Source organism: Hippopotamus amphibius, chromosome X, assembly GCF_030028045.1.
Source record: "Hippopotamus amphibius kiboko isolate mHipAmp2 chromosome X, mHipAmp2.hap2, whole genome shotgun sequence".
Lineage (NCBI taxonomy): Eukaryota > Metazoa > Chordata > Mammalia > Artiodactyla > Hippopotamidae > Hippopotamus > Hippopotamus amphibius.
Window position 1 is genome coordinate 10,738,940 of NC_080203.1, and position 27,686 is coordinate 10,766,625.

Consider the following 27,686-nt stretch of genomic DNA (forward strand, 5'->3'; position numbering starts at 1 on the left):
AAGACTGTTAACTTACTGGTGACCAAGTGCTCTCGATTGTCCATTATTTACCCTTTGACTTGGCTTGACCGAACTTTAGTCAGGCTTCTGTCATTCCTACAGGCCCCTGACATTTGGGTCACCTGAAGATTAAGCAAGCACCAAGGTGCAGAATATCGCCCTTAACAGTTCATTTTGAGAATGGAGAATCAGTTGACCAGAGGGAAACACTTCCTGTTGAAGAGGTCTGATTTTAGCAAGCTGCTCACTTCCACCACTTGCCCCTCTCGCCCATGGAGTTCCTGCTAGCCCTGCTTCCCCCTCCATATAGAAGAAAAGCCTTTCTCTGTTTGATTTTGAGACACTTTCAGATTCTGAGGTTGGAGTCTTCTCCTAATTGTAAGAGTCTTTTTGAATAAAGTTTCTCTTTAGGTAAGTCTGGGTTTGTTCCTATTTGACACTGGGCAGGCAGACTGATCTTCCCAGCTACACTTTGCTGATTCATACAATTAAACATAAAGATGAAGCTATGCTGGGTCTATTCCTCTATTTAAATTTGTCTTTTTGTGGCCTCCATCCTTTGACCTCACTCAGACCCTGCTTTGAATATTTTGTCTTTCTTGTGGTCAAACATAGAATTTAGCCTAAACCCTATTTTCTCTTCAGTATCTAAAACTGTGGTACTTCTGAAACATTCTTCTCATGCAATGCTTTAAGTTATTTTTTCAGGATCTGTTTGCTCATTCTTTTCCCCTCATCTGATTCTTGTAATTTGAATTATATGTATCTAAGGGCTCTGTTTTAAACTTTCTTTCTACATTTAATTACTCCCATGGCTTAAAGGATGCTTGCAATTATTTCCCATCCCCAAGCCATATATTTCTATTTTCCCATCTGTCTGGATTTTTCAACCGGACATACAAGGAAAGAGTTGGGCCTCTTTGTGGCCTAGTTGGGGCTAATAATTGTCCTATAATAGTACAATGGTGAACATCAGTGAGATTAGTCTATCCTGTGAGGAAATGATGTGACTAAAGTAGGATTGGTTGAGAAATTCGGATTGAGATGTCCTTGGCACCTTGGTGTTTCCAGAAATTTCTGTAACTGAGTGGTGTGATTGTGGATAACTAATGAGAGGTTCTTGCTAGGCCACACCCTATTATAAAACATAGTTATATCCCTGGGATGCAAGGATTCTTCAATATACGCAAATCAATCAACGTGATACATCATATCAATAAATTGAAGGATAAAAACCATATGATCATTTCAATAGATGCAGAAAAAGCTTTTGACAAAGTTCAACATCCATTTATGATAAAAGCTCTCCAGAAAATGGGCATAGAAGGAAATTACCTCAACATAATAAAAGCCATATATGACAATCCAAAAGCCAACATTGTTCTCAATGGAGAAAAACTGGAAGAATTCCCTCTAAGAACAGGAACAAGACAAGGGTGTCCACTCTCACCACTGTTATTCAACATAGTTTTGGAAGTGTTAGCCACAGCAATCAGAGAAGAAAAGGAAATTAAAGGAATCCAAATTGGAAAAGAAGAAGTAAAATTGTCACTCTTTGCAGATGACATGATATTATATATAGAAAACCCTAAAGACTCTACCAGAAAACTGCTAGCACTCATTGATGAGTTTAGTAAAGTAGCAGGATACAAAATTAATGCACAGAAATCTCTTGCATTCCTATACACTAACAACGGAATAGCAGAAAGAGAAATTAAGGAAACTCTCCCATTCACCATTGCAACAAAAAGAATAAAATACCTAGGAATAAACCTGCCTAAGGAGGCAAAAGATCTGTATGCAGAAAACTTTAAGACATTGATGAAAGAAATCAAAGATGACACAAACAGATGGAGGGACATACCATGTTCCTGGATTGGAAGAATCAACATCGTGAAAATGACTGTACTACCCAAAGCAATTCACAGATTCAATGCAATCCCGATCAAATTACCAATGGCTTTTTTCACAGAACTAGAGCAAGAAATCTTACAATTTGTATCAAAACGCAAAAGACCCCGAATAGCCAAAGCAATCTTGAGAAGGAAAAATGGAGTTGGTGGAATCAGGCTTCCTGACTTCAAACGATACTACAAGGCCATAGTGATCAAGACAGTATGGTACTGGCACAAAAATAGAAAGGAAGATCAATGGAATAGAATAGAGAACTCTGAAGTAAGCCCAAACACATATGGGCTCCTTATCTTTGACAAAGGAGGCACGAGTATACAATGGAAAAAAGACAGCCTCTTCCATAAGTGGTGCTGGGAAAATTGGACAGCAACATGTAAAAGAATGAAATTAGAACACTTCCTAACACCATACACAAAAAGAAACTCCAAATGGATGAAAGACCTACATGTAAGGCCAGACACTATAAAACTCCTAGAGGAAAACATAGGCAGAACACTCTTTGACATACATCAAAGCAACATCCTTTTTGACCCACCTCCTAGAATCATGGAAATAAAATCAAGAATCAACGAATGGGACCTCATGAAACTTAAAAGCTTTTGCACAGCAAAAGAAACCATAAACAAGACTAAAAGGCAACCCTCAGAATGGGAAAAAATAATTGCCTATGAAACAACGGACAAAGGATTAACCTCCAAAATATACAAGCAGCTCATGCAGCTTCATACCAAAAAAGCAAATAACCCAATCCACAAATGGGCAGAAGACCTAAATAGACATTTCTCCAAAGAAGACATACAGATGGCCAACAAACACATGAAAAGATGCTCAACATCACTCATCATCAGAGAAATGCAAGTCAAAGCCACAATGAGGTATCACCTCACACCAATCAGAATGGCCATCATCACAAAGTCTGGAAACAACAAATGTTGGAGAGGGTGTGGAGAAAAGGGAACTCTCCTGCACTGTTGGTGGGACTGTAAGTTGGTACAGCCACTATGGAAAACAATTTGGAGGTTCCTTAAAAAACTACAAATAGAACTACCATATGATCCAGTAATCCCACTCCTGGGCATATACCCAAAGAAAACCATAATCCCAAAAGAAACTTGTACCATAATGTTTATTGCAGCACTATTTACAATAGCCAGGACATGGAAGCAACCTAAATGCCCATCAACAAATGAATGGATACAGAAGATGTGGCATATATATACAGCTATAAAAAGGGATGAAATGGAGCTATATGTAATGAGGTGGATAGAACTACAATCTGTCATACATAGTGAAGTAAGTCAGAAAGAGAAGGACAAATATTGTATGCTAACTCACATATACGGAATCTAAAAATGGTACTGATGAACTCAGTGACAAGAACAAGGAAGCAGATACAGAGAATGGACTGGAGAACTCGAGATATGGGAGGGGGTGGGGGGTGAAGGGGAAACTGAGACGAAGCGAGAGAGTAGCACAGACATATATATACTACCAACTGTAAAATAGTCAGTGGGAAGTTGTTGTATAACAAAGGGAGTCCAACTCGAGGATGGAAGATGCCTTAGAGGACTGGGGCAGGGAGGGTGGGGGGGACTCAAGGGGGGGGCATCAAGGAAGGGAAGGAATATGGGGATATGTGTATAAAAACAGTTGATTGAACCTGGTGTACCCCCCAAAAAAAATAATTTAAAAAAAAAAACAAAACAAAACATAGTTATAGTCCCTGGATGGGCTGATCTTCACCCTCATTTCATCTGGACCTGCACAACCTTGGTTTCACCATTCACCTGCATGGACCACTAACCGGAAAGTTCACTGACCAGCAGGCATCTGAGCACTAGAGAAAACCTTTTCTTACTTAACCCTGTTACACATAATAATGATTTTTAAAAATGAGAGGGAGAAATACTGCAGAGAAATTGTGAAAATCTATGTGAGGGAAAAGTGATGGGAAAGAATATGGGAGAGAATGTGAGTAAAAATAGGGAGAGAATAAAAGTAAAGGAACATAAGACAGGGAAGGAGAAAACAGAAAATAAAGGAATAAAGTATAATCTGTGATACTGGAGAAAGTAAGAGGGAGTACGAAAACAATACTTTGAGAAAATAGAAATTTATAAACATGAGAAAGGGCAAAAGAAAGAATAGGAGAGGAAGTTTAATATGGAAGAGATGAGATGCTAAAATGAAATTTGAGAATAAAAAAATGAGAGAATAATAGAAATGTACAGAATATGCTGAAAATATGAGATTGAACATGAGAGGAAAGTAAAATAACGTACAAGAACATTTATGGGGGCAAAAATGAAGAAACGAGTAGAAGATGAAGTAAAGTAAGAGGCCTAGCAATGAGAAAATATGAGCGCCAGATAATAAAAGAAGGGGAGCAAGAATGAACAACTACAATGGAAGAGAAATAAAACAAATATAAAGGAATGAGAAGTTTGAGGAAATGAGACATGAAAAACGAGAATGAGAAAATACACAAATGAGAACATTTTTTGGAGTTGGTAGAGATATGAGCAGATGAACCACATGGGAGAAGGAAGGCAGGAAGGAAGGACTGAGGCAGATTTGGGAAAGGGCGCAGGCGCAGGCGCAGGCTTATGCGCAGGCTTATGCGCACGCGCAAATCCTGGCACTGGCTGAACACGGGAGTAGACAAGCGGCAGGTGTGCACACAGCACGTGGCGGCGTGAGTAGGAGCCTGGGGCTGAAAGCCAGGTCCCCAGAGCTCAGACCCTTAGAACCCGGAGCCGAGAGCTGAGCCAGATGCCAAACCTCGTGGAGTCAGGTCAGAGAGGCAGCGGGGCGGGACCCTGCAGAGGCTGGGAATGGGGTGGAAGAGGTGAAGCAGAGGGGGTGAAATTGTCCACCTGCCTGGAGTTTGGTGATTTTTAGCTTTGCGATGGAGAGGAGTGGATAAACATTTGTTTTCTCTACTCTGAAGTTTGGATTTCTTTGTTATAATTTGGCTAACCTCCAGAGTCTCACGATTTGGGCTTTCAGAGTCTCTTGTCTTTACCTTTACCTCGAGGTTGGATTTTGTTTGTGCTATTTTAGCTAATCTGTAGGAGAAGAGGCTTCTACTTTGTCACGGCCCGTCTGGCCTCGTCACTTGATGTCCTGAAGTGGGAAGCACTGTTGTGACATAGACAGGGTTACTTTGGGTGCCGCGGATCTATCACTAGGGGAGGGCCCTTCCCCTGAGCACCTAAGGGCTCTGGAAACTCTCAGTATTCCTTGTCTGTTGCCTTCCCTGTGCTTTGCGCCAGTTTACTGTTTGGTCAAGTCTATTTGTCATTTCTTTTTTTTTTTTTTTTTAATTTTTTAAAATGTTTTTTATTTTTTATTTTTCCGGCATGAGTAACCAAGTTGTCATTGCTTTTTAAAAACTTCCTATTTTGTTTATTTTACAGATTTTCAACAGGCTCATTGTTGAAAATCACTTATAACCCCACTATCAAATGAATGCCTCAGTGGTCATTTTTAAATTCTGTTTTAATGGCAAGCGATACTGCTTTTTGGGGAAGGAAACAGAGCTGGTTTGTCTTTGCTGCGTGCGCTAAACTAAACAAGTGATTTTGGATCTTGAACTAAGGATAAAATGTCTCTTCTAGGAAATGTCAGTAATCTTGTGGTTTTTGAAATGTGAAACAGCTTATTAAAATTTTATATAAGCTCCTTTTCAAAGAATATTACATATTCGGTTTTTAGAAGCTTTATATGACGAATGAATAAAAGTGAATCAATAGGTTTTAGGAATCAGTCGTACACTTGAAGAAGTGAACAAAAGAGAGGTTTTTTTCTTTTTCTTAAGCAAATGTGTATTCATGGTGCCAACTGAACTAGGAATTTACAGATGGGAAAAATGCCTCAGGATGATTCACTAAATCCTTTTACCATGCAGATTTTTCTCCATGGAAATTTCACAGTTTCTTTAGAGGGAAAGAAATTTACCTTGACGGAAAAAATATATATTTTCCTTGCAAAGAATAGAACATTCAATGTGTACTAATGAGATCTATCAGGAACCGTTACCTCTAGCCAGTGGGTTGGTGCTTGGCATTGCTTAGGGACTTGCATCTAAGAGTTGACTTAGCAAGTTAAATTCGTTTTTTTTCCTACCAAGTGCCTACTTCTCCCATATAACCTATTCCTTTTTTTTTTTTTTTTCCTTTTTAAGCATTTAAAAAAAGTAATTGTCAGTACGCAGTGTGTTTTAAAAATGAGTCACTTGTCTCACCCCTTGTCTTGGTTTCTAAGATCTGCTCTTCAAAGTGTTCTATTAAAAGATGTCAACACGATTCACATGGAAATTGGAGAGCAGAATTTGCCACCCCAAAATATGTCTCTTTGGGATATTAATTATTTTAACCTGGTTAACTTCTAAGAAACAGCAGACAAAGAAAAGCTTTGAAAACCAAGTAGGAGTCAGCCTTTTGTAAGAAACATTTACATTTGCAAGGGAAATCTCCATTCCTAAGGGTGTTTCCCTCTCTGTACCAAGAAGAAAATGACTAAATCTCTGGAAACTTATCAGTCGAGAAGGCATGGACTTAAATCTGCATAACCACGTTACCCTTGTTTATTGTGGTCTTCCTGGTCACCTCCCATAACTGACTCCCCCACCCCCCAACATATTTTGTCTTTAGCTGGGGATGGTATTTAAGGTGGTGACTTGGGCCCTTTCAGGGAGTTACTCCATATTCTTGGGTCTCTCCAAAGTATACATGTTATTAAACTTTGATTTTCTTATTAACCTTTCTCATGTCAATTTAATTCTTAGACCAGCCAGAGGAACCTAGAATAGTAGAGGACAATTTCTTCTTCCTCCTCAACAAAATCTTTCAAGATCTTTGACTACTGTAAGAAATAAATATGAAATTCAAGAAAATGCTTAGCCTCTGAATATCTTATGAATAGTTTTTAAAGTAATAGTTCCCAAATGGATTACATGTTTCTAAATTATTATATTTAATAAGCTATTTTTATTTGTACATTTTATCTCATTGTAATTAACTTCTAGATCTATATTTATCTGTTGGTTCCTGTTTGTTTCATTTTTAATGTTCAGACTTTTTTGGCTTATCAGAGAATGTTTGAATCAATATTTCCATTAATTGATGTTAGGGGTTTTACAAACTACAGAATGCAAAGAGAGCAAATTATCCTTCATATTGGACAATCCAAGGATTATTTAAAAGATGTTTCCCTTGTAAATGCAATGAAATAATGTGGCAATTAGAATTGAACCATATAAATGTGTACTCCAATTGTGAACCCTAGAAAGGTGACAGTGTAATGAGATTTGACAGCCTGTAGAAAGGTGAAAACTCATTAACAAGCTAGGATGTGAATTTAAAAAAATTGATTAGCATTTTTGTATTATGTAAGAAGATTGCTTAGCATTTCAGGAGGAGAGCAGCAGTTGTGTGGCATTTAAATCTGTTCTGAATTAAAAGTGATCAGTTTAAAAAAATTACAGAAAATTCTTATGCAAATGAAATATAATCAAGCCACGCTTCAGACTAATTTTGCGTGATTGATATGCACTGTAACTTGCTTACTAATTCAAGGAGCAGAGGAATCCCAGTTACCCTATTGTGGATGCAGTGCTGTGCCGCCCTGCTGGAAGTGATATTAAATTGATTACGATAAAAGGTATAAAGCAGCAAGATGGGTCCTTATCCAACTTGACATTTATTTTATATGAAAAGATGAAAATTTCTTATTATCCTGAAAATGGTAGCTTCCTCATAAATATTGAGATCTTTTGGCACTTCTTAAAGATATCAACATCAAGAGCATTAGAGAGAATATAGGTAATAGAGAACAGTACTTTGTAATACCTTTAGTAGAAGACGTTTGCTTGTTGACCTAAAAGTTTGTTTATTTGTGATGGGTAATTAGAGAGTTCCCTAATGTGTTCCTTTAGTGAGTTCATATCTAGTTGTGAGAATACTTGGTCATGAAATTGCAAATTGGGCTAACCTTGCAAAACTGTAAAGTTATTAACGTGCCCAAATTTCTCCCAGCTTCCAGAGTTTTAACAGTTTTTAAGTACAAAATCCATACTGGTCTATTTCAGCAATTCTTTGTCTAACTTTATGATTTTGAAAACACTAATTGGTTCAGGATAAAAGCTAAAGTTGACATATCAAAAGTCAGTGTTTATTTTTTTAAGTTGTAAGAAGACAGATTTTAAGATGCGCTTTCTGATATTGCTTGCGAGTTGGACTTAGGGAAATCTATGATGTTAACGTGCTCAATCTTCTCAGTTTTCAAAGTTTTTAAAATTAACTTTTTAGTTAATATTTTTTAGGCTCTTTTTTTTGTTAAACACATAACAAAAATACTGACTTAGTTCAGGATAAAAGCCAATGTTGGCATACCAAGAGTGTTTCTTATTTTGTAAGTTTTATGTGACAAATTTTAAGATGTCTTTTTCATACTAATGATATGTGATTTCTGCTTTTAAAGGCTTTTGTTATTGGTAGCGTTTTTATTGGTATTTTAAATGATACTTAATTTTAATGATTTTGATAGTAATATATTTTCACAGCAGAAAATTTGGCAGACAGAAACATTTGAAGTAAGCAAAATCAAAAAATTACATTGAAGGAGAGCAGAATATGTCACCCCATTCCAAAAGATGCCTCTTTGGCATAAGGATTATTTTGAGCAGATTCTTTTTTAAGAACCAGAAGATTTAGGAAAAGGTCTGAAAATCAGTAGTAGCTGTTACCCTTTTGTATGGGATATATCCATCTATAAGGCAAATCTCCATTTGTAAGGGTATCTCCCTCTCTGTACCAGGAAGAGAAGGTTGACTAGATCTCTAGAAACTCTTATCAATGGAGAAGGCAGTGACTTAAATCTGCAGAAGAACCTTATCCTTGTTCCCTGTGCTCTTCCTGGTTGCCTCCCATAACTGGCCCCCCTCCCCGCAACTTCTTTTGTCTTTAACTGGAGATGGTGTTTAAGGTGGTGACTTGGGTAATTTTGGGGAGTTACTCAGTTTCTCTGGATCTGTCCCATGTATACAGGAAGGATACATGTTATTAAGCTTCTGTTTATTTTTCTTTTGTTAATCTGCCTTTTATTACCAAGGTTGTCTCAGGCAAGAACCTAGAATGGTAGAAGGATAATTAGGTTTTCTCCCCTACAATATATAATATTATAATTCAGAGTTAACTGTGGTTGACATTTTGTTACATTTCCTTCCAATCTTTCCAGTATGAGCGTTCTCCAATGTTCATTAAAATTCAACAGAAACATTTAGACTATTAGGAAACATAACTGAGATTTGTGACTTCAGTTTTGAAACTGAGGACATATTTTTTATTTGATATGTTGTGTAATACGTATAGTAAAACTTCTTTGCTTCTGTGTTCTGTTGTCAATGAGTTCATCAAGAAGAAAAGAAAGTTGTTCTCTTTTTTTCTGGGGGAGGTTGTTAGAAATATATGGAATCAGAGAAATTTAGTATGGCATGATCCTCTCCAGAGCAGGATTTCTCAAATTCAGCACTGTTGACATTTGGCTCCAGCTTATTCTTTGTTGTGGGATCTGAAACAGGTAAAGGGATAAGCTGTATGAGATAGCAGCATGGGAGCATTTCAGGCACAAGGTAAGTGCAAAGGCCCTGTGGCAGGAACAGCTTAAGAAGAACAGAGTCCACAGTGGCTGAGGGCAGTAAGTGATGAAAAGTGTGATATGATAGAAGATGAGATCTGCTGGATCATGGAGAGTTTTGTGGGATGATGCCTCCTTTGGCCTCTAACTAATAAGAGAGGGAGCCAGTTGTAAGGTATTGAACAGAGGAATGACATTGTGATATACCTGGTACCTCAGTGGTTTTCAGATGTCAGCAGTATTGGAATCCCCTGGGCATTTCCAATGTCCAGAGCCCCCAGTCCCACCCCAGAGCAATGAAAGCAGATGCTCTGGGCATCTACGTTCTCTCATGAGGTTTTCAGGTGATGCTGACGAAGATGAGGGAGGAGCACACTTTGAAAAACACTGCTTTAGAGGGATCTCTCTGGCCACTGTAGAAAACACAATCAGGGCAAAGGGAGGCAAAGGGAAGGGAGATCAGCTGGAAGGCTGTCATACTCTCCTGGGAGCTGGAAACATTATGGTCTGGGTCAGGGGGGACGTGAATGTTCGTCACCCTAACATTATAGTTGTTTTTTCCTAAACTTGTCTTTGCATCTCTAAAATGTGCAATATAAGGTGTTTGCAGGACTTCCCTGGTGGCATAGTGGTTAAGAATCCGCCTGTCAATGCAGGGGACCCGGGTTTGAGTCCTGGTCCGGGAAGATCCCACATGCTGCGGAGCAACTAAGCCTGTGCGCCACAACTACTAAGCCTTTGCTTTAGAGTCCGTGAGCCACAGCTACTGAGCCTGCATGCCACTACTACTGAAGTCCGCACTCCCTAGAGCCTGCGCCACAGCTACTGAGCCCATGTGCCACAAACACTGAAGCCCGCATGCCTAGAGCCCATGCTCCACAGCAAGAGAAGCCAACACAGTGAGAAGTCCGCGCACCGCAATGAAGAGTAGCCTCCGCTCGCAGCAACTAGAGAAAGCCTGTGTGCAGCAACGAAGACCCAATGCAGCCAAAAATAAATAAAATTTAAAAATAAATAAATAAAAAAAGATGCTTCCATACTTTAAAGATTAGAAATATGTATAACATATTTGAAATACCTATTCAGAATATGATTAAATCCAATAAAATGCCCAGTCTCTTGATGGATCCTGACTCCCTCTAGCCGGACACTGGCCTGGGTTTTCGGGAGATGGTTGATCTCGTCCCCATTCTCAGGCATGAGGTACACCTGATGCATCCACTTGCCCACTCACACCCCAGGAAAGCACCAGATAAGACCACATCCGATATGACTTTTTTTCCTTTAGTATGTACATAGGCAGCTTCTCCTTTGATTTCGGGCTCCAGCTTCAGTGCAGTGACCAGATGGGCACAAAGGGCCTGCATCCCCACTTCCCGCGTGCTGCCCTCGCTGCTAAGTCCAGACGCCTTACTCTAATATAATGGTGTTTTACTTGGCAGAGTGCTCTTGTCTGTATGATATTAATAATTTTCACAGTGGCCCTGTCTGTGGATTGAAAATCTCATCTTCAGCCAAGTTAGGTGACTTGTATAGTCAGACCTCTCAGATGTGGGGGAGCCAAAACCAGAATTCCAATTTTTCTGATCCCATTACACCATGTGGCAGAGGTATGTGTGTGTGTGTGTGTGTGTACACACACCTGTGTAGGTGTGCTTATGTGAAAGTGTATGTTTGTATTCTTTTCTATAGCTGAACAGCAGTTATAGATATTTTCCTTTTAATTTTTTTCTCTCTTGCAAATACCCATACATGTTTAGACTAGAGCATTCTTTATCTCTAAAATAATGTTATCTATTACTTAAGAATACCAAACTTAAGGAAAAGGAATAATACAGTGCTGACTGTGTATATATCACCCAGCTGAACAAATAAAACGTTACTAAACAGTTAAAGCCTTTGATGTGCCCTCCCTGATCGCATATTCTTCTCTGTCCTTAGAGGCTATACTGCATTTTTAGTGTAATTTTTAAATGAATACTCTTTTATATATTAACAATTTAGTTTGTGTCTAAGACTGATCACACGTGTATTCATATATATGTATGTATGTGCATGTATACATATATGTATATAAATGTATGCTTGATGTTTCTGAAATTATAATTAAGATCAATAATATATTGCATTTCCATAGCAATTTACATTTACAAATACTTTGAAATGTTTCATTGCATTTTACTTTTATTAATTGACATGCGTGCCTTAGTCTTTGGAACTTGCAAAGTCTCTGAAAGTCAGATAGATATACATGTGTGAGGCTGGTTAGTGCAAGATAATCACTTTAGATATTCCCATATCCTACGCCTTGTACATCTGCTAGAGAATAATGCTTCAGAATCCTCAGTTCTGAGTAGTCATTAATGTGAAGCAATGGGTTATTATTCCACTTTTGAGTTGTCATCAAATGTGCCATCTGTATGCATAAAGACATTTTAATTCATGACGTTATTATAGATAGAAAAAGTTGTCATATATTTGACTTAAGAGCAACACCTGCAGGTTTCTTGGAATCTCTTGACATTCTTTATTGACATTTCTCATAAATCAGATTTTCTCCTACGGTTCCTTTCCTGTTTCTGGTTACATTGAGCTGAATGATCTCGCTCTGTTTCATTCCTTAGCCTTTCCAGAGCCACATTTTGTTCTGGAAAGGGGAAAGAAAAGTCAACTGATTTTCTTCCTCAGACTCAGATGGGTGCAATAATTTTCTGTAATATATTTCAGGCCGTTATTCTCATCTTCCAAAGCAATTTATTATCTTTAACCCGATTTTTTTCCCTAAGGCTAAATCATCATTTTTATATTAGGGATAACACAGCTGCTGGGGGATTACATAAAGGACTGAGGAATAGCTGAATTGGAAGAAAAGCAAAGTTTACCCTTGACCAGCTAGTATACACTGAGCAATGTCAGGAAATGAATGCTATAGGGTTGTAGCCCCAGACTGGCACAGGGAGGGGGGAGTGATCCCACCTTATTTATTAGCAAAATCCTGTGGATCTCACGAGAGCATTCACTCTTGGCAACGTGCTGAGTAACGACAGGTCCTGGATGAAGGCATACAAGTAATCTGTTTTTGTTGCCTGGATTTCTTACGTTACCAAATGCAATACGTGTGGTAATTATGAATTTTTAGAGAACTGGCTATATCCATGAACCTCAAAGACATGGATCTTTTAGTTAAGAAATACCCAACTGGTGAAAGGAATAATACAGCGATTACCTGCCTGCCCATCAGCCAGCTGAAGAAATAAAACCTTTCTTACAGTTCAAGGCTTTCATGCTCCATTTCTGCCCTTTGGAAATCTGAAAATCTTTCATTTGAACTGAATTAACGCTCTCAGGCAGTTGGGACTATGAAGGAGATGATTTGTACAGCAGTTAACATGTCTCTTGGGAAGGTGGTGTTTAATCCTCTAGGGATCCCCCAAGTTCCAGAGGAAGTAGAAGGCTCTCGAGGAAAAGGGCTGGGGAACAGTATTTCTAACCCAGGCTGCTGTGGCTTAGAGACTTCCAAACTTGCCTAGCAAATTACTTGTCAGATTTCAAATTGAGCTTTCCACTTTATGTTGAATATTGGGCCAAAAACTGACGTATTCACTTAGAAGATATTTCACTAATAGCTGCCCAAAGAGACTAAAGGGTAACTTTACCACACAATATAGGATAAGGAAAGCATGTTAAGGAAAGAGTATGAATGAAACTAGGTGTCACGTCCTGATTAAGAAAATGTAGTGTCCCCCTCTGCCGCCCCCGTGATAGAGCCTCCTAACATTGGATTATTTTGGCATCATAACCCAACAAAATACTTGACAACATTGCTGTGTAATCATTCTGCAGGAAATCGGGCTTGGCTGAGTCTAGACTGATAACACAGTGGCTGGTATAAACTGTAGTTCAGCTGACTACTTAGCATTGAAAGCAAAAAATAAACATGCAATTCCTGAAAACAAGGGATGGTTTATGAAATAAACTTTAGGAAAAAAGCTTTATGAAATTCAAGAGGGTTTTGTTTTTAAAACATTACTTGCTAACTACATTTAAGCATAAAAATAACTCTTAAGGTTTTCTTTCAGTCTGCTCCATACTATTGCATATACAATATTTAATTAGATGATTCATTAAATTTATGAATGTTTTCAACTCGTGTTGAATATAACTTATTAAATTTTAATTTTAAATGACGCTGTAATAACCTCTTTTGGAGTCACCCTGCTTAGGCTGGCTGTGACTGCAGACATTCACGTATTCTGCCTGTGCAGCTGGAGGGCCCTCACACGCGGACAACTCAACAGCTTTCCTTCCCTCTCCTCTCTATGTGCATTCAGCCCCAGTATAACTTAGCAACTTTTATCAGCTTCTTAGTGATCTGCATGTAGGAGATAGTCAACAGATGCTAAGGGATGACAATATTTCTGTTTGAGCAGCCAGTATAGTCAAATGAAGTAATTGCAAGATTTTTAAAAGTCAGGTATCCCGGTTCTGTCTATAAGTATCTGTAGAATCTAGGGCCATCCCTTGATCTCTCTGGGTCTCGGTTTTCTTACCTGTCATCCGAATGGCTTAAAGCCAATGGTTTCTGAAGACCAGCCCAGGATGAACCTTCTCTAGTTCCATGACTCCTTCCCCTCTCATCCTACCTCCTATCTCAGATCCATCTTTCCCTCCACTGAAGATGCTGCTCCATAACTTACCTTAGTGTCCTACAGTTAAATATTTGCTGTGCTTTCAGTTTTTCAGATTTATCAACAACTTCTACATTGCCATTTGGCGAAAAATAAGAACAGCCTTTGCCTGTAAACTAAGAATGTTGCTACATATTTGCAGTCTGGATCATGAAGCGAAACATTCTTCTGGTTGGAAATGGCCCTTGCCTTCCTGCCCTCAAGTTTCCCCCACAGACATTTCCTGACTGCTTCCATTTAGTGCTTTGTTGGGAGGTCAGGAGGACTAGCTACCAGATCTCTGTCGGCCACTAAATCCCTGGGTCATCAAGGGCCACTCACTTCCCAACTGGCACCTCAGTTTCTCCAGCTGTCTAATTAGGGACCTTTGGTTATATCTAGAATCCATTATATTCTGGTTCTTTATGAATCTGTGTTTGGGGGTACCGATTATTTAAAGACAGGGAAAGTCAAAAGAACTTTTAATGAGCAACTACTATATGTCAGGGTACTTTAAAGGTAAGGAAACTGAGGAGCAGAGTGGTTATAAAGCATGCCTAATCATTAAAAAACTAGCAAAGCTGCAAATGACAGAATTAGGACTCGAATCTGTGTCTCTCTGATTCCATAAGCCATACTGGCTGGAAAGGTTAGTTGGATCTGTTTTATTTATTGTATTTGGTAGGTGATGGGGAGCAAGTTTTTAAGCAAGGGTTAGTGTGATTAAAGGCATAATTTTAAAAGGTCAGCATGATGGCGTTCTTAGAGGATAGCAGCTGTGTTTCATTTCTCCCTTTACTTTCAATATCTAACATAGTGTTTAGCAAATGGCAGTTACATAATTGATGTTCATTGAATGGATAGGTGGATGGATGGATACATGAATGATGGTGATGAATAAGTCATGAAATCAGAGGAAGGAGAAATACTAGTGGTAATGCTACTGTGATAATCTGGACATGAAGTAATAAAAATTTGAACCAGAGTGGTGGCAGTGGGACAGGACACATGCAAAGAGGAAAAATTGACTGGACCTAGAAGCAAATTAGATGTGGGCACGAGAGACCATAATGACTCCGAGGGCTTTTGAAGCCTTGTTGGTTGCCATGATGGTTTATCATCATTCTCAGAATTCTGGTGGTCACTTTGTAATCAGGCATCTATTAACAAGTGCAGGGGAGGTCTGCAAACAATAGAAGACAAGTGGAACACATTACCATCCAAATGAATTGTAAAACTGTATGCATTTATATTTGAGTTTGACCCACATAAGAACCAAAATACAGTGAACGGGAGGTGGTGGAGAAAATAGAGGATATAGGTCTCATGTAGAGGTTCATTGCAAGAGACTGTAGTTGACACCAATTTCTTTGAAATGTTTCAGCCTCACTTTCCCCCTTCTTGTTCTTTACTCAAGATGTGTCTCTTTGGTATTGAACTGGATACTGCTTATTTGCGAGTAGGGGTCTTCCAGCATGGAAAAGTAGAGATCATTGCCAACCAAGGCAAGTGTACCAGTCCGAGTCATGTAGCTCTCACAAAGCGAATGCCTCATCTATGAGGTTGCTAAGAACCAGAAGGAAATGAACCTCACCATTACCATCTGTGATACCAAGAGGTTGATTGATTTCAAGTGTGATGATGCCACAGTTTAGTCAGAAGGAAGCCCTGGCCTTTCCAAGTGATTTGTGAAAAGGGAAAGCCCAAAGTAATTGTAGAATATAAAGGAAATAATATTTTTCCCCCAGAGGAGATCTCTTCCCTGGTTCTAAGCAAGATGAAAGAGTTTGCTGAAGCCTGTTTAGGGGAAAAAAGTAGAAATGCAGTAATTACTGTCCCAACCTATTTAAATGATTCACAGTGTTAGGCCACCAAGGATGCAGGGATCATCACTGATCTTAATATCCTGAGAATCATTAATGAGCTTACTGCAGCAGCCATACTCCATAGCCTGGATTTAAAAAAAAGAAGAAAAGAAACAAAACAAACCCCCAAACACCCGAAGCTTTAAAAAAAGAGAAACGTGCTAATCTTTGACTTAGGTAGTGGCACCTTTGATGTTTCTATCCTAAACATCCAGGATGGCGTCTTTGAAGGAAAATCCACAGCTGGTAATAGCCACCTTCCTGGGGAAGATTCTGGTAACAGGATGGAAAATCACCTGCTTGAGAGTTCAAATGCAAACACAAGAAGGATATAGCCTCCAACATGCAGGCAGTGTGCCACACTGAGGCTGCGTGTAAGAAGGCAAGATGTATTTTGAACTTCTTTGCTCACCCCGGGTTTGAAATTGGTTGGTTCTATGAGGGTGTGGATTTCTACCCTTCCATTTGCTGAGCCCACTTTGAGCAGCTCAGTGCTTATCTCCTCCCTGGTACCTTGAAGCATGTAGAGAAATCTCTGAAGGATGCCCAACTTGACAAGAGCCAGATTAATGAAATTGTGCCAGTGGATGTTTCCACCTGTATCCCAAAGTTCCAGACATTGCTGGATGATTTCTTGAATGGAGAGGAGCTCAACAAGACCATCAACCCTGATGAGGATGCGGCCTGTGGTGCATCTGCACAGGCCACTCTTCTCACAGGCGACAAATCAGAAAATGTGCAGAGAAGTGTGTTGATGTTACCCCTTTCCCTCTAGGCATTGAAACAACAGAGAGGGGACTTACTAGGTGGCGCAGTGGTTAAGAATCTGCCATTGCAGGGGACATGGGTTCAATCCCTGCTCCAGGAAGATCCCACATGCTGCGGAGCACTTAAGCCTGTGCACCACAACTGTTGAGCCTATGTGCTGCAATGACTGAAACCCACGAGCCTGTGCTCCACAAGAGAAGCTACCACAGTGAGGAGCCCGTGCACCACAATGAAGAGTAGCCCCTGCTCGCCACAGCTAGAGAAAGCCCGTGTCCAGCAATGAAGACCCAATGCAGCCAATCAATCAATCAATCAATCAATTTATATTAAAAAAAAAACCAGGGTGGATGTGACGTCCCATATCAAGAGAAAGACCGCGGTGCCTCCAACACGAACCCAGATGTTCCCAGCTTACTTTGACAAGCAGACCACATCTTAGCGAAAGTGTATGAGGGACAAAGGGCTTTAATGAAGAGAAACTGCTTGGCAAGTTCATACTCTCTGGGATCCTCTAGCTTACTGTGGTGTTCCTGACATCCAGGTGACCTTTGATAACATCACCAATACCATTCTTAATGAATCTGCTGCAGACAAAAATGCTGGCAGGAAGAACAGAATCCACGTTACTAATGATGAAGGCTGTTTCAGTAAAGATGATATTGACCAGATTGTAAAAGAAGCAGAAAAGGATGGAGTAGAAGGTGAAGTCAGTAGAGATTGGGTAGCAACCAGAAGCACCGCAGAATTCTGCACCTTCAGAGGCATGCAGACAGTTGGAAATCCTACTCAGAAACGCCATTTCAGTCAAGATAATAAAAGGAAGATTCTTGGAAAGTACCAGGAAGTGTTAAGCTACCTCGAGTGTAACCAGAGCTGTGTGAGTGTGAGGGGGCTTCACTCCGCAGTGGGATCTGGCCACTGTGGCTCCCCCAGTGCAGCCCACCTTGGGTTAGTATCGGGGAAGTGGGCTAACAGTCACCCTTCAGAGAAAGTTTCCTGTTCTCTGCAGTCATTTACACAGTTTGAACATTTCATGCTTAGTTTGCAGCATCACGTGTATGTTTGAAAAAGGAGAGATTCAAAACTTCATGATAAATATTTGTAAGTTTATTCAACATTTTAATATTAATGCTTCTAAATCTTGTGGGTTATGAACTTCATTAGATACTTTACCACCTGAAGTTTGTGTCTGGTGACGCACTTGGGAATTAGCACTTATAAAATATTTAAACACTTAACTTTGGCAATAAGAAAGAGATTGTATTACTATATCACAGTCTGACCACTTTAATAAGTGACCACTTGTGAGCAAATATTGTGGCTGTAAACTTGTATAAACACTGTGCCCTACCCGTGTGTGTACTACAGTAGAGCTTACTACTTGTAGTCACATTTCTGCGTATTTCTCCAAAGGGCTTCATAACCCACTGGTGTCTGTGTCTCTCAATTTACAGAAAATTATAGTCCTTCCCAGGTCTAAGTTGCCGTTTCCAGTTTTAAGTCTTCTCATTGTACGTTGCTTAACAAGGGCTGGAATGTTCTTTGCTGCCACTGATGGTTCATACATTGACTTCTATGTAAAAGCATAGAAGACACATGCAAAAACTTCTGTTGATTTAAGGAGGAAGATATCTGTTTCTAATTCTTCTTAAACTCAACACAATTTCGGTGAAAATATGGTTGGAATGACAACTTATCACTGAATCCTATGGTATTTGTTACTTTTTTTTAGCAAAGAAATATTTGTGTATCACAGTTATGGTACCATAGTTTTACTGTCATTCTTAAGGGTAGGTGAAGACCTACAGGAGAAAAAGTGTCATTTTTAGCACTCAGGCCAACTCTATGGAATTACACAGGGTTCAGCTCGCTGTGGGTTACTGTCATTGTGCCTTGCAGTGGCCTGCTCGTGTTTTGGGGCTGCCTGACCTCCCCACTTAGTCTCTTCCCCATACACTCGATGGACCGACTTCTGAGATGGAAAGTTACCTTAACATTGGCTTCAGGAAAACCACAGAAGAAGGACAACTGTGTCAATATCATTGTTGATTTTACATTACAAACATTCTGTTCACCAAGCTCCCAGTTAATAGAAAGTATTGAGCCCTTGTCACTTCCTTTAAGTTGAGAGCAAATTCCATCAGGAGGTACCTTTGAGAAGAGGGGACAGACCATGAAAGAAGACATCATAAAGTTACATGCAAACAAAGCCGGTCGCCTGTAGGCGTTCGCCATGTAAACCGCGCTCAGGCAGCTGGGAGGAAGAAGGGCTGGTTTGGTAGAGGAACGAACTCTGCATCCCGCTGAGCCTTGTGTACAGGTTCTGTCTTCACCTGTCTGCTCAGATATTGAGGAAGTCACACATAACAGCCAATCCTTACATAGCACTGTGTGCCAGGCACGACACACACACACGTATGTATATATACTCATATATATATGTACACACTTGTATATATATTATATATCCTAATTTGATCCTCACTAAAGGTCTGTGAGATGAATGCTTTTATTCTCCATTTTACAGATGAAGAAACTTAGGCACAGAGAGGTTATATGTGACTTGCCCAAGGTTATACAAGCTGAGTTAGAGCTGAGATTTGAACCCAGGCAGTGTCTCCTAAGAATATTTTGGTTATTCAGTCCTTGTACACACCCTCTATACATACACTTAGAAGCACACACATAGAGCAGGAGACCAGTCTCTGAATTCCAGCCCCGGCTCTGACCTTCATGTCCAGTTCCTACAGCTAGACAGGGGCTCTCTGATAGGGTGTGTACCTCTAGTCGATTTTTGTTTCTATTTTTAAAAATTGTGCTCCACGCATCTCCCAGAAAACTCTGCTTCCCTTGTCCTGAACTGCCCTGTTGCCAAGTCTCCTTCCCTCGGGGTGTCGTACTTGCCCTAAGGGAAGGCTTCTCACCATTATCTTCTAGGTCAAAGTAATGGTGCCCTTCTGACCTATAACATTTCAGCTCCTTTCTCAACCCTCTGACTTGGCCCCATACCACAGCAGTGATATCTGTTGTTCCTGGACTTAGATGACACATGACAGGTAACACACGAGGGACAGAGGGGACAGTGTAGATGCAGTGTCCGTGAAAAGCGGCAGATGGAAAGGCTGGATGTTACAAAAGCGAGTGACTCACTTGGAATATTATTCCCATATCAGGAGTTGACCTCCTTTCTCATTTCTTAAGTACGACTTCATTTCCATCCATTGAGTAAAATGATAATAAAATAATAAAATATAACTTTTCCATTTCACTATCCTTAGCAGTGGCTTTTAAATTTTATGATTTGTTATATTCTAGTACCTTCCCACAGAAAGGAAAAAGAGCCCAAATGCTCAGCAATAGAGTAATACTCAAGTAAATTTGTGTCTCCACTAGAAAGAATATTACACGGCTATTAAAATGGTAAATATGGAGCCCGTTTTACTACTGGAGTCAGCGAAGTATGGCCAAGTCGAATCAGATCCATCCCACTACCTATTTTTGTAAAATTTTTATTGGAAGAGAGCAATGCCGTTCCTTTTTGTATCTTCTTTGGCTGCTTTTGTGCTCCAGTGGCAGAGGTGAGTAGCTATGAGAGACTGTATGGTTGCAAAGCCTGAAATATTTACTATATAGAGCTTTACAGGAACAGTTTGCAAACCCCTGACTGAGAAGATGCTTATAGTGAAAGGAAAGCCAAACCCACAATTGCATATACAGTGGTTATAAGTGTACAGGCTATTCTGTGCGTTTACTGAATACACATGTACAGGCAACATGCAGATAAATAAAACAGACATCGATACGGCTGGATTATAAAGGTGAAAGAAGGTGATTTATTTTTCAAAATCCTGCCGATGTTCCTGTTTCAAATTAATAAACTGGAATTTTCCACCTTGAATGTGTCCTTTTAGGCCAGGGTGCTGTGGCAAAAGGTATGTCACTCTGCTGGCCTGTGTCACGCATGCAGGGAAGGGCCGTGGCGGTGCGGGCCCCGGCAGCCAAGTGGTGTTGACCGGTGCCAGGGCCACTAATGGTGCAGATTCGTCCTGCAGGATAGGATACCCCCCTGTTGACACTGTCGTGTATCTGCTTTCAGCAGACTGTTCTTCCCCTGCTGCATCTGTACACTGGGAGCACTTGAAGGCTCGAGTAGAGCCCTGATGACAGAAGAGTGTACCCTGTCATTCTGCTTTTCTGACAGCGCAGCTGTATTGAAAGCAGTGAGATAAATTGACTCTACACTCCATTGTTTCTTAAAAAAGTGCTGCTTGCTTTGCCTTCGGAATGCCTTGAAGCTTAAACCAGTCAACGGATTGGAGAAACCAAACTCCTGTGGGGGCGGGGGGAGGGGGAGCTCTGCCAGTCTCTAAAGGGGATGGATCAAAAGCAAGCTGGCATAGTAGTTACCCCCCAGTGACATGAACACAGCTCCTGAGAATAGGGTGCTCTCCATTGCCAAGAGGGGGATGCTGTAAGGTTCCAAAGTGAGGAGAGCCCTTCATCGAATCAATTCCTAGACCTGACTCTCCCATCTGGAAAGTGAGGCCTGCATCAGAAGAGGACTTTACAACTGTGGCTGCCGTAGGATCACTTGGTGGTCAGAACGTGGCAGCATGGATGTGGGGAGGAAGAAGGAGAAGCCAGGGCACCTTGTGACCACACAGTCCTTATACTCCATCCCGACGATTCTGATGTATATACAGGGTTGAGAATGACTGGGCTAATAAATGGCTTCTAAATATCTTTGTAATTGTTTTAGAATGTAACACATTGTTTTTATTTTGTCATCAAATGGTAATCGTAAACTATGAAAACAAATTATGATTTTAATAGTATAGATACCATTTATTGAACTTCTACATATGCCAGGTATGAGGTACTTGCTAGACCGTCTTATTTTTTAAAGTAAAAATTGTCTGCAAATCAAAACCACCATGAGATCTCACCTTACACCTGTTCGGATGTCTGTTATTGAAAAGACAAGATATTACAAGTGTTGGCAAGGATGTGGAGAGAAGGGGACCCTTGTACACTGTTGGTGGGAATGTAAATTGGTGCAGCCACTGTGGAGAATAGTATGGAGGTTCCTCAAGAAACTAAAAATAGAACTAGCATATCATCCAGCAATTCTACTCCTGGGTATGTAGCCAAAGGAAACGAAATCACTGTCTCTAAGAGATATTTGTATTCCCGTGTTCATTAGAGCATTAATCACAATAGCCCAAATATGGAAACAACCTAAGGTCCTTCAACAGATGATTGGAAAAAATGTGAGATATGCATACATATCTCTATATGTGTACAGATAGAGATACATTGGAATATTTTTCCACCTTTAAAAAGCAGGGAATTCTGCCATTTGTGACAATTTTCCCTCTACTCTTCTAGGTTGTTACTTGAGACCCCCCTATAATATAACACACATTAACAAGAGAAAAACAAACAGAAGCTTAATAGCATGTATCCCTCCTGTATACATGGGAGAGACCCAGGAAAACTGAGTAACTCCCCAAATGGCCCAAGCCACCGCCTTAAATACCAACTGCAGCTAAAGACAAAGGAAGAAGTTGGGGATGAGGGAGTCAGTTATGAGAGGTGACCAGGAAGAGCACAGGGAACAAGGGTAAGGTTGTTGTGCAGATTTAGGTCCGTGCCTTCTCCACTGATAAGAGTTTCTAGAGATCTAGTCACCTTCCTCTTCATGGTACAGAGAGGGAGACACCCTTACAAATGGAGGTTTCCCTTATAAATGTAAATGTCTCTTACAAAAAGGTAACTCCTACACAGTTTTCAGAGCATCTCCTGGGTCTGGTGTTTTTTTAAAAAGCAATCAGCCTAAGGTAATCCTTATGCCAAATAAGTGTATTTTGAGGGGACCAGTTCTCCTCTTCTTCAGCCTAGAGGTTATTTAGACAAAATATTGGCACATGTCTACTGTTTTTCATTTGTATCAATCAGGATTTTGCAGAGAAACAGAATCAGTAGGGTACACACAGACACACACACACACACAGGCATATCCATGTACATTTCTTTCTTTATTTCAAGGGATTAGTTTATGCAGTTGCGGGGGTTGGCAAACCTGAAGTCTGAAACTCAGGCTGGAATCTTGAGGCAGAATTTCTCCTTCTTAATGGAAACCTCAGTTTTAAGACCTTTCAATTTATTAGATGAGGCCCACCTATATTATTGAGAATGGACTCCTTAAAGTCTACTGATTATAGATGTTAACCACAGCTACAAAATACCTCCACAGCAACACTTAGATTAGTGTTAGACTAGGTAACTGGGCACATCATACTAACCATGACAACATTCTCTGTGGGTCTACATGAATACTCTTGAGTACTCAAAGGTAATAGTCCCTGCTCTGAACTCTCACAGCATTTTGTTTTGACTTCTCTTACATACTTCCATAGTTAATCCATTCTTACTTGGCAGAATGAAGTACGAGGCACTGAGTTAGATGTTGAGGATTCAGAAGTGAATAAGATAACTGTGTTTGCAATTAAGAAAAGAGACTGCTTCATAGTTCTGAAAATCATGTCTTGTATGTAACAGATATTCCAGTGTTTGAATTAATACAGAACATTTTGTTACCCAAAGGTGTCACTAATATTCATGCCCAAAATGTCAATATGTATATTAAAATCCTCTTTTATTCTTTGGGTAAATTTCATGATAGGTATATTATGAATATAAGCCTATAATCAATACAGTACCTTAGTTCAAGCATACTTTGATGCTGATGGAATTAACATGATTTCAGAAAATCTATTCACTTATGCCAAACAATCAGTACATTTATGGCAATTCAATGAAATATTGCCAAATCTGGATATTTCACACAATAAATATAGGCTTTGGTACACCTTTCCACAAAATTAGTTGATTCAGTGAATTCAGTGGGATTAAAAGAGGTTAACCTTTAGATCAATTGTAAAGAATTAATAAAGAGAAACCTCAATTAAATAAGAGTTGGGAGACAGAATGGGGCTCTCTCATGCCCTGTGACCATGGCAAAGCCCAACAAGAAGAAGAAAGAATCCTTTTCTTTCCTGGCAACTACTGAGCCAATGAAAAGCTATGGACTCTTTCTTTACTGTAGCCCTCCCGGCATCATTTTCCTCTGTAAACGTGTTCTTCCCTTACCCTGTGGGGACTTCCAAGTGGCTCTCCAGGGTTGTAGACCTGAATTGCAATTCTCTGCCGATCCCTAATAAACCCATTTTTGCTGGAGAAATATCTGGCAGTCTACTTATTTCAGGTCAACATTTTGCTGGCCCAAATGGAGGACAGAGAAGACTCCCCGTGGCTCCAGGTCTGGCGAGCAAACAGGTGCAGTACCCACAAATTGAGCCTACTGTGCTCACTGCTTTTCTTGCCAGTCCTGGAGTTTGAAGTTATGTCTTTCTCCTGGATCCAAGCCCATGCTCTCTTTGCATTGAAAGCTCTCCAGGCTTTATTCAGGACCTGTTTTAAGGTTTAGCTCTTTCTGGTTAAGGTCTTGTTCTGTATGAGTACTCATTTGGCTCTTTTGTCTGATTTTGAGATCAGACTGTTTCAACTAAACCTGGCTGCAAAGCCATAGGCCTGTTCCTTTGGAATAGGGGCTGTTCTCTGGAAACTGGCTGAAGAAGTCTTTGGCTTAGTTCCTCTGGGGCCAAGCTGTTTCCTTAGAATTGGCTGGTATCAGTTTGCAAGCTGTTTGCTTTGAGCTGTCTGAAAATTGTTCCTTTATTCTAGAGAAAAACATCTGAGAAATGGGATCCCAGTTATCTAAATATTTTGAGGGTGTTCCTCCCACACAAGGGCTCTGGCCGATTTTATGTTTAAAAACCACTGTCCTTCCTCACGCCAATTTCTAACTGAATGGACTGACCTTACCAAAGGAAATTTACAATATCAGTGGCCATTAACTTGATTTCCTTAAAACAAAATTAGGTTATAATAGCTCAAAAGTTTCCACAACTGAGTGGAATACCTGTTTTGATTAGTAGATTGGTATTTTGAGGCTTCCAAACATTGTCAGGATCCTATAATTGCCTCTCTTCAAAATAAGAATTAAAGATTAACTGAGGCAAAGAAAGAAAGAAAGATCAAATGGCTCCTGAAGGCTCAGGCTCTGCTTCCTTCTTTGTCTCGGGCTTTGCCTCCAGGGCCACCTTGTCTCTCTCCCTCAGCTCCACGTGGTCAGACTCTGCCCCGACATCATTTCCTCTTTCCCTTCTCTGCTGCCTGCACCTCTTCTATACTCTCAATCACCCCATATTAATTCTCTCACTGAACTTCCTCTTCTCTCTGAAATGTACCCACTGCCTTATCCTCTGAACTTGTCAGAAGCTGTCCCTTCAAAATTAAGCCTTCTGAGGATCCAGAGACTAAACACTTAATTTCTTATATTCCCTGGACTAAAGCTGAACTGCAAACAATAGTCGAAGATTTTCCCGAAGTAACTGAAGATCCTTTCAGATTTACTGAGGAATTTAATACAGTCATTCAAACTTATCAACCTAGTTTCTCTGACTTATATCAGCTAGTTCGTATGCTTGTTGGTGAAGGCCAGGCCCAGCATTGGATGAAAACCACTAACTGGTAAAATCCTAAAGGGTTTTAGAATTACAACTGAAAGATCAGCTCACTAACTTACTATATCAACTGGCACAGGCAGTTGCTAGGTGACTTCATTGAGCAATTCCTAGGACTTTTCCAAAGACTGTTGATTTGAAGAAAATTCAGCCTCACACATGAAAATCTGATGAACCAGAGCTTGGGTCTTTTGAGCATGAGCCACCCATTCTCCTTACTTGACTCTTGCAATAAAACTTTCTCTGCTTTAGAAAAAAAAAATCTTGTGAACCTGCTTGTGGCTATTGCACTTGACTTCAGTTTGTTTGTTTGTTTGTTTGTTTTAATAAGATCTATGTCTGTCTGTCTGTCTGTCTTTCTTCCCTTCCTCCCTTCCTTCCTTCCTTTCTTTCTTGACTGCATTGGGTCTTCATTGCTGCGCACAGGCTTTCTGTAGTTGTGGAGAGTGTGGGTTACTCTTCATTGCAGTGAGTAGGCTACTCATTGCAGTGGCTTCTCTTGTTGCAGAGCATGGGTTCTAGGCACATGGGCTTCAGTAGTTGTGGAGCATAGGCTCATTAATTATGGCTTGAGGGCTATAGAGCACAGGCTAGTAGTTGTGGTGCATGGGCTTAGTTGCTCTGTGGCATGTGGGATCTTCCCAGACCAGGGCTCAAACCTGTGTCCCCTGAATTGGCAGGCAGATTCTCAACCACTGTGCTACTAGGGAAGCCTGACTTCAGACTGTTTTTAAGCAAAGGAAAGTTTTGGTCTTCCTGCAGATGTTGACTTCACCCAGGTAGCTTTCAAATGTGTTTATTAATGGGAGGAGCCAGGACCTTTCCCTTTTATTAAAAAGGCCCAGGATGGAATGGGAGACTGTGTCCACTACAGATTTAATTAATCTAGCAAACTAGATCTCTTACACTTTATTTAATTAATTAATTAATTTTTATTGGAGTATGGTTGCTTTACAATGTTGTGTTAGTTTCTACTGTACAGCAAAGTGAATCAGCTATACATATACATATAGCCACTATTTTTTGGATTTCCTTCCCATTTAGGTCACCACAGAGCATTGAGCAGAGTTCCCTGTACTATACAGCAGGTTCTCATTACTTATCTATTTTATACATAGCATCAATAGTGTATATATGTCAATCCCAATCTCCCAATTCATCCCACCCTGCCCCCTTTCCTCCTTGGTATCCACATGTTTATTCTTTATATCTTGTCTCTACTTCTACTTTGTTAATAAGATCATCTGTACCAATTTTTTCAGATTCCACATATGTGCATTAATATATGATATTTGTTTTTCTCCTGACTTACTTTACTCTGTATGACAGTCTCTAGGTCCATCCACATCTCTAGAAATGATCCAATTTCGTTCCTCTTTATTGCTGAGTAATATTCCCTTGTATGTATGTACCACATCTTTATCTGTTCTTATGGTGATGGACATTTAGGTTGTTTCTGTGTCCTAGCTACTGTAAATAGTGCTGCAGTGAACTTTGGGGTGCATATGTCTTTTTGAATTATGTTTTTTTCTGAGTATATGCCCAGTAGTGGGATTGCTGGGTCACATGGTACTTCCATTTTTAGTTTTTTAGGGAACCTCCATACTGTTCTCCATAGTGGCTGTTATCAATTTACATTCCCACCAACAGTGCAAGAGGTTTCCTTTTTCTCCAGACTCTCTCCAGCATTTGTTGTTTCTAGATTTTTTTGATGATGGTCATTCTGACTGGTGTGAGGTAATATCTCATTGTGGTTTTGATTTGCATTTCTCTAGCATTTTTTCATGTGCCTCTTGGCCGTCTGTATGTCTTCTTTGGAGAAATGTCTATTTAAGTCTTCTGCCCATTTTTTTTTTTTATTTTGTTGGCTGTGTTGGGTCCTTTTTGCTCTGCATGGGCTTTCTTTTTAGTTGCGGCGAGTGGGGGTTACACTTCGTTGCGGTGCGCGGGCTCCTCATTGCCGTGGCTTCTCTTGTTGCAGAGCACGGGCTCTAGGCACGTGGGCTTCAGTAGTTGCAGCACATGGGCTCAATAGTTGTGGCTCACAGGCTCTAAAGCGCAGGCTCAATAGTTGTGGCACACGGGCTTAGTTGCTCTGCAGCATGTGGGATCTTCCTGGAGCAGGGATCGGACCTGTGTCCCCTGCATTAGCAGGTGGATTCTCAACCACTGCGCCACCTAGGAAGCCCATTTTTTGATTGGGCTGTTTGTTTGTTTTTGATATTGAGCTTCATGAGCTGTTTGTA

General features: G+C 40.2%; 1 pseudogene; it reads left to right on the forward strand.

Annotated features, from left to right (window-relative positions):
* The first annotated feature begins 15,636 nt into the window (after window positions 1-15,636).
* Window positions 15,637-21,013, forward strand: LOC130841368 (heat shock-related 70 kDa protein 2-like; annotated as a pseudogene).
* Window positions 21,014-27,686: the final 6,673 nt, after the last annotated feature.